General features: G+C 34.8%; 1 pseudogene; it reads right to left on the bottom strand.

Annotated features, from left to right (window-relative positions):
- Window positions 1-4,773: 4,773 nt before the first annotated feature.
- On the bottom strand, window positions 4,774-8,339 carry LOC131175269 (cuscuta receptor 1-like; annotated as a pseudogene).
- Between the last annotated feature and the right edge of the window lie 127 nt (window positions 8,340-8,466).

Raw genomic sequence — 8,466 nt, 5'->3', positions numbered from 1 at the left:
AACTCTAAAATTATTTTTTCTCTCGAGCGCCTATTCTGCATGTTTAAAGCCCATATTACTTAAATACCCCTCTACTTAGAGTATTGCATCTTTATGTATCTAAGGGCAAAATGGACTTTTAACACATTAATTTGCGCGGGATTCAATTTTTTTTTCTGAACCATCAGTCTTCTCGCCGTCTCTCCTCTGCTACACGCTACCTATTCCCTGCAAAAACCTACAGTTGTGTCTTTTCAAGTTTTAAAATTCAAAACTTCATTTCCTTTCGTCGCTCCGTCTCCCAGAACCCGAACGGCTGCATTTTTCCTTTCCACCTGCAAACCCATTTCGGTCGCACCCTTCCAAGCCATCGTCTCTCTTCATCATTCTTAAATATTTTCGAAATCTGTTGATAGTGAATCGATTAAATCGATTGTTTGCAGAAAGAAAATCCACAAAATTTTTCGTTTCCTTTATTTCACTAAATCTGCCCAAAAAAATCATTTGCTGTTGGATATTTTTCTTTTGCCTAAGTCGATTCGCACTCTCTGTTTCAGTATATTTCAGGTATAAAATATAAACCTTTAATGGAATCGTGTTTTACATTTTATCTATGCCTGTTTTATTTGCTTTCGCAATATGCTGATATTTTTCGACCTGCTTTCGCTTGTTCTGTTTTTCGCGCTATTATTTTTGGGCATTAACATTTCGTAAAATGTGGTATATAATAATAAATCGACTGCCATGGATTCGTAAGAACCTGAATATTTTTTTTTGCTGTCTGTTCTATTTTTTTGCCATTGCGCTCTGTTGTGATAAATGAATGTTGATATGCTTCGATTGATTATATATATAAATATATATTGGCTGCTCACATCGCTAAATTTATAATCTCAGTCCTCACTGTCCTTACGGCCTAATTTGCTTCTGAGATTGGTTATGGCGCGGGACAAAGGAAAAGGGAAAGCCAAAATCCCCACATATTCATCATCGGACTCCACTGACGCAAGTGTTCCAGCGTCTCCTCCTCCACAAAAAGATGCTCCTCTGGTAATTGGTAAACCAAAAGAAACACCCAAGAAAAGAACCAGTGAGCCAGTTCAAGAAAAGGGAACCAAAAAGAAAAAGACTTCAAAAGCTCCAGTTGTGCATATGGAAAGGGCCATTCATGAGCCAAGGTATATCCACTGGCCTGCTTTTATTGAAGTTTCTGTTCCTTTACAATCCTTATTTGAATATCAGAAATGGGATAAATTGTGTTCTGACACTGAAGGAGTGTATGTGGATTTAGTTCAAGAATTTTATAAGAATTTGAGGGTTGATGATTCTGACAAAGATGAGTCTTTTAAGGTGAAAATGAAAGCGAAAATCTATGAAGTGATAGTAGCTAGATTAGCTAAAGCCCTAGGAATCCCAAACAGTGGGAATAAAATATGTTCTCACAAAGATGTTTTTGCTGTTGGTGGATTTAACAAAAGGGATTTTGAGGGTGAAGTGTTTAAAGGGGAAGTTAAGGATAAAACTAGCATTACCCATGCTCATCAACACATCAAAATTCTTCATAGTTTTATCATTTATGTGTTGAATCCTAGAACTTGCAGTCCAAACTATCTGAGTACCGTTGATCTATGCATAATTTGGCATATTGTGAACTAAATTGAATTTAATCTTGCCTATTTTATGCTGAAGCAAATCATGAAATGGAAACCACCTTACAAGCTACCATATGCCCATCTTCTTAATGGTCTGTTTAGAGACTTTGGGATACCTTTGGAAACCGAGAAACTTAGGACCAATATGATCCCAATTACTAGTTTGCAAAAAGATGATGATGGTAGAAAGCTTAGATTTGAGCAAGGTGCTAGTTCCAAAGATAGTGCAAGCGGCACTATTAATGTTGAAGGTATTTTGGAGGAAGTAAACAATTTGAGAGAATTTGTTGAAATGGAACTTGGAGAGCTACAGAAATTTAGAGGCTTTCAAACTGTTCTTATGAATGCTCTTAATTCTAAAGTTGATGGGACTTTGATGTTAATGTACAAGATTGTGGAAGAATTGTTTAAAATCAAAGTTCATTTGGGTATTTCAACCACTGAGGCTGGAGAAACCAGTAAGGCTACTACTGGTTCTGTTCCTCTAGCCGAGAAACAAAAAGAAAAGGAGGAAGAGAAAGAAAAGGAGGAAGAAGAAGAAACAAAAGAAGAAGAAGAAGAAGAAACAGAAGAAGAGGAAGAGAAAGAAACAGAAGAAGAAGAAAAGGAAGAAGAGGAAGAAAAGGAAGAAGAGGAAGAAGCTGAAGCAGAAAAAGATGACGATGATTCTGATGATAATGGTAATGGAGGCAGCAAAGAAGGTAGTGGGAAAGATATGAGTGACTCAGAGTCTGAGGCAGAACCAGAGACCCCTGCTCCTGCTGCTCCTGCAAAAGGAAAAGGAAAAATAGCTCAACAGGAACAGAGAAGCAAACAGAAAGAGGAAACTGGTAAACCCTCTGGCAAAAAGACTAAAACTGGCAAAAAGTCTGCAGCTGAGTCTGGTACTACTGTTGTCACTGAGCTCACAGCTGGGCCTATTGTTCATTTGACACCCAGAACTGAATTGGCTGCTGCAATTCTTCAAACCTTGAGTGACAAACCTGTCAAGCCCAAAAAGCTGAAAATGGCTGCTCCAAAACCAATCAGGAGAAGCTCTAGGCTGAAAGGATAAACTGAATTCTGATTAAATGTTGTCTAACAATCTGTCTGTTAGTTTGCTACTTAGTTTGCTACTTTTGGTTTTTCCGAACTTTAAATTAGTCTGCTATATCAGTTACTGTTTTGACTGTTTATTCACTGAACTTAAACTGAATCTTGATTTATTCACATGTGCATGCTTTCTCCCGTATTCTTTTGATGCTGACAAAAAGGGGGAGAAAAGTAATGAATGGTAATCTTGATGTGTGACATAGGTTGTGATTACTTATGGATGATATAGTTTGTGCATATTATTGATATAACTTTATAGTGTGCATATTGTTGATATAGTTTATGAATGATATACAGTTTGTGATTAGTGTGCATATTGTGCATATTTAGTTAGTATCTTTAGTCACACTTGACTCCTTAAGAAAATGATTATGAATATTTCATTGAAATTATTAAGGGGGAGTTATTTGTGAATAATTGTTGATATAAGCACATATATAGGGGGAGTTATTCACACATCATACATATACTCACACTTATTAACATTTACATGGTGATTCAATTGAGTTTTGTCATCATCAAAAAGGGGGAGATTATTGACCCCACAAGCTCAAAGGAGCATAGATTTTGATGATATCAAAACTCAACTAGAATCAAACTAACATTGTTTTAAGTGTTGTGAAAAAGACCAAGGATTTCATGATAGATTCGTGCTTTTGAAGAAAGGATGACATTCTAAGGATAACACAGGACGAATCAAAGGAGATAAAAGAAGAAAAGGTTACCTTCCAAGGTTGCATTGAAAATCAGAATTGAAGGTACATATAGTATTAGAGTTAGTTTTATCTTTTAGGATTACTTGTGAAAAGAATTGAGGAGTAAAAGTCAATGATGCTTATTTTCAATCCCTCAAAAGATTTTCTTTTAAGTATCATTACTGGCCTAAAAAGTATTTGACTATGATTTGGTGTAAAGTTTTATAGTTTTGAAAGTTATGCAGAAAAGTTTTCATGGTATGCTAACTGGTTTGCTACTTATTTTAGTATGCTAACTGGTTCGCTATTTTCTCAAGTACGCTAACTGTTTCAACTCTGCACAATATCGCAGAAAACGACAAAATAACGGCTATTTTCTTGAAATTCGTATCTGTAACGTTCAAATGAGTTCTGCAACGGTAAAAAACGTTCCAAAGCTATAAATACACCTTCCTTTGGCCATTTTGCACTTAATGAAAGTCCCTCTACTGTTCAAAATCTTTAAAGCTTTCATTCAAAGTGCTCAAAGTGATTTATTGCTCATCATTGGCTTATTTACTCAACTCTTCTTTATAGATTCTGTTGTATTGAGTGAGAGTGAGTTTTAAACACATTATTATCATTTGTGAGAGGTCATTCAAGCACCTATTGAAGCTTGGTTGTGAAAAGTGTTTGGGATAACACTTGGTAGAAGTGTGAAGCTACTTGTAAAAGCTTTGTTGAGAAGATTTGTAAAGGGCTTTGTCTCTTGCCTTGAAAAGAGAAGAATAGTGGAGTGAAGACTCAAAGTGGGATCTTTGAGAGAGTGGATGTAGGCTAGTTAAAGCCGAACCACTATAAAAATTTCAGTGTTCATTTTCTCAACCCTTGCTCTTTACATTTATGCATTTTAACTCTATGATTGATATGCTTTTGCATATATGAAAACTGATATCATATGCTGTTGATCTTACTGCTATCTGAGAAAAATAGTTTACTGCTAAATCTGCTGATATCTGATATAATCTGCTTGTTGCTTAATATGCTGTCAGTTAGTATATCTGGTATTCTGTTCTGGTTGCTGTGTTAAAAATCTATCCAGATTACTGATATATTTACTGAATGCTAATATAGTCTGTTATATCAGTATACTGATTGCATATAGCTTAACTTTGAATCAACTTGTCATTAGAGTTATATTGTTCATATTTCACATTAGTCTATTGAGTTGAACCTAGCTGCAATTTTCAAAGGTTTTGAGCAAGAATCGAAAATTGTTTTTAAAGTCCAATTCACCCCCCTCTTGGACATATTTTGGGACATCAGTTTGATACCCACAATTAACACTGGATGGACATAAGATGGAGCCATCAGTCTCAGTCCCGTGACACTATCGCCATTTGTCGCATCGATATTCTTGATCCGCTACTTGACCCACATGGCCCTGCTGATTGAACATAAGGATTCTGCAACCAAACTCAAACACAGTTCCCTTATTTATCTATTACACAATTGAAATCACTTGGCTAATTAATAGAAATAGTATTAATTTGTGAATAGCATTAATTTGTGTGGATGTTTGGTTTGGTTTACTTAACTATTAATTTTCTGCAAACAAGTAAGAGTATTCTATTAGTCTTCATTCCGTTATTAATCCTTCCATTTGCAGCTTCACGTGGTTGCATCGCTAGTTCTGAATTATAGTGAAAAATCAAGGAAATTAATGTTTTTTTTATTATTATTTTTAGTATTAAGCTAATTAGGTTGATAATCATCTAGCAGAATGAATTTTTTTTTTTTTTTTTTTTTATTTATGAAAAGTCGTTGGCAATCTTCTAAAAGTACAAAATTTCTTAGGCTCTGTTGGGATGGATGGGGTGAGGGAAGGGTAAATAAAGGTAAGGAGTGGTAAATAATTATTATAACCCTGTTTGGAAAAGGGTGATTAATAATTTATTAGTAGGCCTTGTTGTTTTGAATATTGTTTAATAGTCTCCTCCATGAGGAAGCAAATCCTAATTTAACGTCTAATATTAACAATGTCCAGGAATTATTTTCAAATATATAATTAGCTTAAATCATTTACAAGTGCCAGAAAATTCAAATACATCATTTGGTTAGGGGGAAAAAAACTAAATGAAAATAATTGAACACTGGAAAACATAGATCGTCAAACAATGAACATGGAGAGCCTCAATTATGTGAAACTCTAAATTTGGAAAAAAGAGGAGTATTGTCCACCACAAAATAGTAGCAATTGGTGAGGCTCATCTCTATGAAGTAAAACCATCTCCCTCGCCAATATGGGTTTATGTATAAAATTGCTGCTATTCCTAGCAACACCATGATGTAAGACACCATAAAGCTCACATAAAAAACACCCAAGTCCATGAAGCCATTATCTTCTTGTTCTCCTGTTGAAGTTCTTGGTGGTGATGGAGATGTGTTGTAGCAACTCTTTGGCAGTGGTGGTCCGCAAAGGAAGGGATTTCCCTCATAGCTACTTTGTTCAAATGTTGCAAATTGTGCAACTCTCTCTGTGTTTTTTCCAGATAGGTTGTTGTGTGCTACAATCGAATACCGCTAGAGAATATAGCTGAATAAGTTGAGGAATTTTTCCATACAAATTGTTATAAGAAAGATCCAAACTCTCAATTTGCTGGAGGTTTGAAAATGTTGGTGGGATTGGTCCAACCAATTTGTTGTGGGACAAATTCAACACCTTGATCATGCTAAGATTTCCAATTTCAGGAGGAATCTCACTTGTCAAACTGTTGCAAGAGAGATCGATTCCAGAGAAATAGCGGAGGATTCTTGGTTGGTAAAAATAGAAATTATTCTTGGTTGTAAACTCCACAGGCTGTTCAGGTTGTACACTAGATATTGGAGCTAACCAATCATCATTTCTAGATCTTAGGCAATAAGGAATATGACCAGAAAGATTGTTATGAGAAAGATCAATCAAGTGCAAGTTATCCAACTTGCATAGCTGAAAAGGGATTTCACCTTCAAAATGATTATGACTCAAGAGAACATAGCCCAATGGAATCTCGCCAATCCAATTTGGAATGTGCCCTATCAAATTATTATGACCGAGATCTAACACCAATAATGAAAGGCAATTATAGAATGAATCCATTAACAATCCTTGTAGCCTGTTTTTAGACAAATGGACTTCTATTATACCTAGAGGGCAGAAATTGGATGGCAAACTTCCAGAAATGTAGTTCTGTGAAAGATCCAAAATTTGAAGAGAAGACATATTCCTCATCCAATTAGGGATCTTACCAGAGAGATTATTATGACTAACATCTAACTCTCTCAAGTTATTACAATTAGAAAGGCTATTTGGAATGCTTCCAGTGAAACTGTTGTCTGAAAGTATGAGTTTATCTAATGAGACACATCCCATGGTTAGGTTTGATATACTACCTGATAATCTATTGTTGGATAAGTCTAACATTCGCAATAAGCTCATATTTCCAAAAGAATTGGGAATACTACCCTTGAATCCATTTCCCCTCATGTATAAATATACCAATCTTAGTAGATATGTTTCGATCTCCACTGGAATTGATCCATTGAAGCAATTGTCTGAGATATCTAATATTGACAAATTCATATGAGAATGGAGTGGCAGTTGGAGAGGCCCTGAGAGAGAATTGTTGACCAAGTAAAGTGTTGCTATTTTTGTGTTGTTCTTTATCAACCAATATGGAAACACATCTCTCATTTGAATGTGTGATAGATCAACAAATTGTAGGTTATGCTGATGATGTAGGAATTTGGGGAATGCTTCACAATATCCACCACTAGATAAATCAAGCCACTCTAATTGAAACCTTGGGTTCAAATATTGGTGATTTGTTTCTACAAATATCTCGTTACCCCTACTACCCAGGTGCTTGAGCTTTGAATGGTTGAAAAATGGACTTAATGAGATTGGGATTTGGAAAAGATTGTTTGAGAGAGCTAGATATTCGAGACTTGTTAAACTCCTCAGGGGAGATAAAGAGATGTTTCCAATAAAATGATTTTCAGAGAGATCTAACTGTTGAAGGGATGTCAAATTTGCTAGACATAAAGGCAAGCTACCACTGAGTTCATTGTAGCTAATATCTAGCGACTGGACATATTTTAATTCGCATAAACCTGCAAGTTATTCATTTATAAAAAAATTTGTTAGAATATATAATTAAGATAAAAGAGATCTTAAATAAAAAGATATCATATCCAATTTACCTTGGTTCATGAACATTGTGTTATTAAGTTCACAGCCCCACATTGATAAATGTTTTGAGGGAGGACAACACTCCAATTATTTGCAGAAAGTTACCGTTAATAAGAGATTCATTGAAATATAAATGTTCCAAATTCTTCAGACGTGTCAAACCTGTAATAATAATAATAATAATAATAATAATAATAATAATAATAATAATAATAATAATAATAATAATAATAATAATAATAATAATAAATTCAAATATATATGGGAGAAGATAATGATATATTAGACTTGAATGTGAAGCTAAAACTCTTGTATTCTCCACGAAGTTAAAATGTTACCATTGTTCTTCTCGATAAAAGAGAGAGTTAGAAAACAAATTTACCTTGGATTGGTAGGGTGCAATTCAGTTGAACTAAAGACAAAAGCTTAAGAGAAGAGAGTGCTTCAAGACTTTGGAGGAAGTGTTCATCTAGAGAAGACCCATCTAGATATAACTCTTTCACATTGGTCACATTAGATCCTGCTTGTAAGAAGTAGCAAATTTTAATTTTTCATGAAAGTATTGCATTTGTAATAAGCATATTTAACTACTGATACTAACCTTTATTAAATAGTGTCCCTTCAAAATTACTCCAACTTAGATGCAGGATCTTGAGATGGGTCAAAGCTCCTAATGATTCTAATAGCATGCTTCTTCCTTTTATAGTGATATTGTAACGCCCTCACCATAGGTAGTCCGTACAATTTACTGTTCCGACGACTCATATCTGTTCAGACAGTCAAAATGTCTGGAACTACACTTAAATTATAGTAAAGAGGCATAAATTAATGAAATAAA

The sequence above is a fragment of the Hevea brasiliensis genome, chromosome 17, assembly GCF_030052815.1.
Source record: "Hevea brasiliensis isolate MT/VB/25A 57/8 chromosome 17, ASM3005281v1, whole genome shotgun sequence".
Classification (NCBI taxonomy): Eukaryota; Viridiplantae; Streptophyta; class Magnoliopsida; order Malpighiales; family Euphorbiaceae; genus Hevea; species Hevea brasiliensis.
The sequence above is the reverse complement of the archived record's forward strand: the minus strand, read 5'-3'. Positions and strand labels throughout refer to the sequence as shown.